Source organism: Papaver somniferum, chromosome 9 (genome assembly GCF_003573695.1).
Source record: "Papaver somniferum cultivar HN1 chromosome 9, ASM357369v1, whole genome shotgun sequence".
In the NCBI taxonomy this organism is placed as follows: domain Eukaryota; kingdom Viridiplantae; phylum Streptophyta; class Magnoliopsida; order Ranunculales; family Papaveraceae; genus Papaver; species Papaver somniferum.
The window spans coordinates 40,116,884-40,122,883 of NC_039366.1; positions in this window are offsets into that span (position 1 = coordinate 40,116,884).

The following is a 6,000-nucleotide window of genomic DNA, read 5'->3' on the forward strand; positions in this document are numbered from 1 at the left end:
TTCGATAGATTAGAAAGGTAGAATTGAACAAGAATCTAAATGAAATCGATTACCACATACCTTTGTTTATGAAGTCATTGTTGATGTCTTCTTGTAATCTTCAAACTTCATCCTTTAAGAATAGCTTCGATTCTACTTCTTAGTCTTAATCTAGTCTGAAACTATCTTTAGTAAACTAAATCAAGAATGCATTTTGGCAACTAAAATTGACAACTAACTTGACATACCAACGCTAGTGGGTACAACCTAGCAATGCTCTAACAATTACTTCACACTTAGGGTTACACAAACTCTTCTTGTTCCTGATACCCAACCCATCACAAGATCAATCTTATATAGCCTTACAAAAGCTATAGACAAGTAACTGACTAGCAGTTACAGACTTACTTTACAAGGCAGTTTCCAAACCCTGACAACTTTCCGAAACTACTCTCCTAAAGCCAAACAACCAGTTCCTAGCCTTTTAACTGTGAATGTCATGTGTCTGGCACATGTCATCTAGCCTTGCTACACCATGATAACTTTCACCAGCCAAAGTATTACCATAAGAGTTGTGCATCATTCCCATAATGATGTGTGCTAATGCAAGTCTTGCTTGCATTCCTGCATGCAATATGCATAAAGGCTATATGTCAAACTCATTTGGCATCTGTTGATGCTGATCTCGCACGTTTGGCCATGTCCAAACTATGGTTGGCACATTCCTTTACCTAGATGCAACTCTGAATGCGCCACCGAATTTCTGGCCTATGCCATGTTGCCAATAATGCACAACTATTGTGCTATTACCAACCGATAATACTGAGTGTGTATGGGCACAAAACCGGCTGAGGTAGTATTTTTCTTACTGGCCACAACGGGTGAATCAAACGTTAAGGCTTTTCCTCTCCTATGAATTGATCGACTTGATACGTGAGTTTTATAAAACTGGATCATACAATAGGTTATAGGTGCGTACACTGCAGCTCGGATTATATCCTGCTGTTGAAAATGGTTTGAAGGGGGTGATACCGAGGGAACTTGGAAAAAATGTCTTGATCGGAATGACACGAAATCAGTTAACTAAAAAGAAACTTTATCCTTGTGTGGTGGTAACTTTGCTTGGAAGGAATGCAGTTTTTGTGAGAAAGAAAACACTAACAAGTTGATCCATCTACAATTTTGTATTATTTGTATCAAAGGAAATTCAAACGGTCACACACATTTTAAATTTCACTTTCGTCTAGTTTCTTGGTTTTACTTACCTTGACACTAAAAATACTAAAAATCAATTCGAGACCTGAAATTAAGCTGAGATGATGGAGGAAATTGATGATACCTGGAGAACATGAAATTCAACTAATAGCAAAAACCTTTAAAGATGAGGGTGTTGTTACTGTTGTAGCAAGCCTATCACTCTGCAACATTGGAATCTTCAATGTTTTCAGTACCTATAATTTTTTATTTTTTTTTATCTTTTTATTATTGGCTAAAGAGTATTACATTAGTTATTATTATTATAAGCTAAGTTAAGCTCCAACGACATACTACTACATTAATTGAACAGGTTGTTGTGTTAGCCTACCAGCGAGCCTCATGGGTAACCTAGCCAAGGGAGCCGAAGCGGATGGGGGCTGAGATTGTGTCACAAGGGGGCAAACTAACTCTACCTTCCATGTTATTATTATTATTATAATTATTCGATAATAATTTTTCTTTATTGAAGCAACTTTGTTTAACTGTTTTTCCACATCAACTCTAGCAATTTTTTCAGACCATCTCTCTCGGATTAATACTAGAATCTCTTTTTAATTTTGTTGGATGAGTCTATCAGTGTTTAGAAATTTGTAAGAGAAAAAAAACATATCACGGAGTACATACGCAGAACAAATTCAAAATCAACAAATAATTTTAATTTTCTTGAGCTCATGCCATTTTGATTAAGTAGGTTAACTTTTAATCATTTTCTTATCCATTTATTTATTTTGATTTTAGGATATTTTTTTTTCTTATTTGAAAAGGTTTGTCTATCTTTTTCTTAACTCAGTTCCTCCGATTGAATGTCTTACTAGGATGTTTATTTTTTTCCGATTAATTTGAGTGTGACTTATTATATTGACTCAACAGTTGTTAAATGATAGGGTTATGAAATATTTTTTGTTGGGAATATATTTTCAAAACATAAATTTATTCCCAATCAATACTTTTTTATAGTCTTTATTGAAAGAAATTAATTTTTGTTATAATTAATTTGACCGTTTCATATTTTTAGTTTTAATGGTGTTAACTACACCATTATAACTTTGAGAGTTTCATTTTGTGGTTTTTAATGGTGTTAACTCAACTATAATAACATTTTCATGAACATTTAATTGTTTTGAAACTCTTGACCATAAATCAGAATTTTGGTTGGAAAAATAATAAGAGAGAGATTTTTCTTTTATGTTTTGATGTTAAAAAAAGAACTTGGAGAGTTGTTGAAATCTTTTTTTAGTGAGAGAGTTTTTTGTTTTTTATGACTTGAGTTTACATAAGAAACGAATTTTAGAGAAAGAAAAATAAGTGTGTGAACATCTCTTATTTTTCTAAATGAGTTTCTGAGCAAGAATGAAGTGTACAATTTTCACATCCTCTCACCGTGCAAGAGTGATTGTGTAAGAGATTGATCTCGGCTGTTTTATCCTGGGGACGACGCGCCATTGAAAAAATTGCTTGCACAATCTTGGGCAGAACCGCGAAACGTCTTAAAGATAGCAACCTAGTCCGCGACTCAGCCATAACGTTGTTTGTTTCGTGTTTGATTTTATTTGTTGTGCAGGCATAATTCGGCAATTTTTCCAACAATTTTAAGACGTTTTATTCTGCCATGGATACCAAAAGAAAACAATTTCTCAAACGCGATAAGTATCATTGTTTTATTTTGTTTGATAGAATTATAACCAGAATATTTTTTCTTTAACGATTGAACATGATGCTTGAGATTTTAGGTAACCTTATACCTAAAGTTAATTTTATGTCTAATATTGATGGACTAGGAATAACATGGTTAAATATTTTCTCTTTGTGAACAGTTGACATAGACAAATTTTGTTGATGTTAAACGAATGTTTTTAACATGCTGTAGAGTCTTATTTTTATCTCCTACACGAAATTGAATTGGGTCTTGAAATTTTAACCGGGTGTATTAGACATCATGAGAATCATCCATATCGAATTTCAGAATTTTTGGAGTCTGGAAAGTATTTTTAAAGTATTTTAGAAAACTACATAACGTATCTGAAAAATTCTGACGGGCAGAAAATTAATCCTTATTAAATCCTCTTTTCCTAATCTTTGTGTAGAAAATTTGAATCTGTGTATTACACGAAACTTGTAGATCAGGAACTTATCTTAAAACCCATTTTCAAGTTTTCAATTTGGGTTTTTATTTTGAGAGATGTGGTGATTTCAAATCGTTGTGTATGTTTGTCCAAAATAGTAGACGTGATACTTGAGATTAGAAATGTAAGAAACTATATTAAAAATCATGTTTTGATTTTATACTTCATACTCTTGTTTTGGTAATGAAAAATAATACCATTGATAGCAATCAAACTAATGCACCCCATATGTTTGATAATATGCTTAATAGAACGTTATAAGTATACGTATGATGTTATAGTTCTATAACTTTGTATATTTGTTTGACAACTAAGAGAAACTTGGAGTACTATATTAGTTGATTTTCAAGTAATTATGTGAGTGCATATTCCTTAATTATTTTTTGGTTTGAAATGCTCATATGTGAATGATTATGACAGGTGAAAATTCACTTACTTGAGCAAATTTTTATTTTCCAATGAATAAAATTGTGGGAGATTAATCAATGAGTGGAGCAACATTTTTGCTGATTTCTATGTTGGTGCGAAAGGAATGGACAATGGTTTATAACCAATTGAGCTTTAAAAGCAATTGAGGTATGTTTGATGAACTATTTGTAGTTATTGCAGTGATCAAATAATGGCATTCTAAATTGAATAAATTGATTGTTCAATCTTAGAATAAATTTTAGGGAAACAAGATATTGAGAATTATTGTGTATGACAATAAACATGTGACTCATATAAGTTTGGAACTAATGAGATGGAATTATATACAAACCCAAAACCGAAATAATTAGAAACCTAGTCAAAACTAATGTGAATATCAACTCTCACCAAGAAATGAACACAATATTGATTATGAATTTATTTGCTATTCTTGAACGGCATTGCAAGGATATCAAATGTTGTTAACAATGCTTTTCAAGCTAAGTTAATGTGAATTGTGGATACGGTGAGAGGTTGGTATATATTGGTGTTTTACACCATGTTTGTTTTGATAGGTTATGGTTCAAAATTTGAACCAAATCGTTTGAAAGAAAGTGGTGTTGAGATATACTCACATCACTAGGATTTTCGTTATTGGAACGATCTCAAAGTTTACTTTGGGTAGAACAATCTTGTTAAAGATGTTCATACTTCCGAAATGAGAAAGAATTCTAGTTTCCTCCTATCTTGTTATTAACAAGATTGAGATTAGAAATTTGTTGAATTTGATCATTGCACTACTACAAATGATAGGTTATGGATAAAATGTTTGAATATAATATTACAATTTAATCATAACATGAATTGAATTTTGAATAATTGAAATATGAGTTTTTGTCATGCTTTTAAGAATTCAACGAGTTAGTGATAAAATGAGCATGTTATATTTTCTTATGAACTTGGTGAATTTTGAGTAACATGTATGTAATAATCTTACCTAACTCATAAAAGCATGTACATTTTCAAATCTTACGCAACTTGCAATGATATTAGATGAAATAAAATATTTGAGAATTTTATAAAGATGCTTCGAGTAACTTGTCCTGATATCAAATATGATTTTTGAGTAGTGAATATTAAGCAATGTGGCTTTCAAGAAAATTGTTTGCAATTTTCTCTATATTGTGCAAAACGTTTTGGGTTTAGATAATTGGTTTATTAGTTTTTCACAATTTTTGGGATCTTTGAATATTGTTTTGAAATTCATGTTTGAGTCAAAAATAGTGGGGGTTCCATATCCTATGCTTTAACACATTTGATTTAAATTAGAGGAACTAGAAAAATGAAGGTGACAAGTAATTCACTAAGAATGAACCTAGAAAAGCATATATAGTGAGACTAAATTTTAGTCATGAATATTTTGTTGCTTATAATTTGAAAGATAACTTCTTGTAGAGAGTAACTTTCTTCTTCAAACTATTAAATATTTGGCAAAAAGTTTTTATGAGCCTATTGATTTTAAACAAGCAAACAAAAAATTGTTGACTCTTACATTCATGTCGCTAAATAACTTACATGCTTGTTTTGTTGATGTTGTTTCTACAATGTATGATTTTTTATAGTCATAAGTAGAAATATATACTTTTGTGTAAGTTAAGGATGAGAATCTATGTAAACCAAGCATGGAAAACTGTGTAGTTTCTATAATAAAAGAAATCATATAAGTTAGATAAGTTATCCTTTATATTCTGAAAAACAACTTTAAAACAATTTATAAAATAAAAATTGTTTACTTGATTCATTCGAATGATTTCAGAATTGATGAAAGTGAAATGCACAATACTCTTTGTTTTGTATGCATAAGTGATTTTTTGAATTTTTATTCTAACTTATAGGATGAAAATGAAATTGAGAACATGTTTAGTTTGCTATTTGACATGAAAGACTTGAGTGAAGATGGTGTATATTTTTGAAATGAATTTTTTCTTTCTTTGGATCATTTTCATTTCAATGAAAATAAATTTTTTTAAAAGAGACAGAAATATATATAGTCTGACTGTAAACAAGTTTTCAATCATTTGGTTTAGTTCTAATGCTTTTGAGATTGTGTGTGATTGCACTAGACATGAGTATGGTAGCTCAGTATGCTTCTTTGCTACGTGATTGACTATATATATATATATATATATATATATATATATATATATATATATATATATATATATTGTAGTGG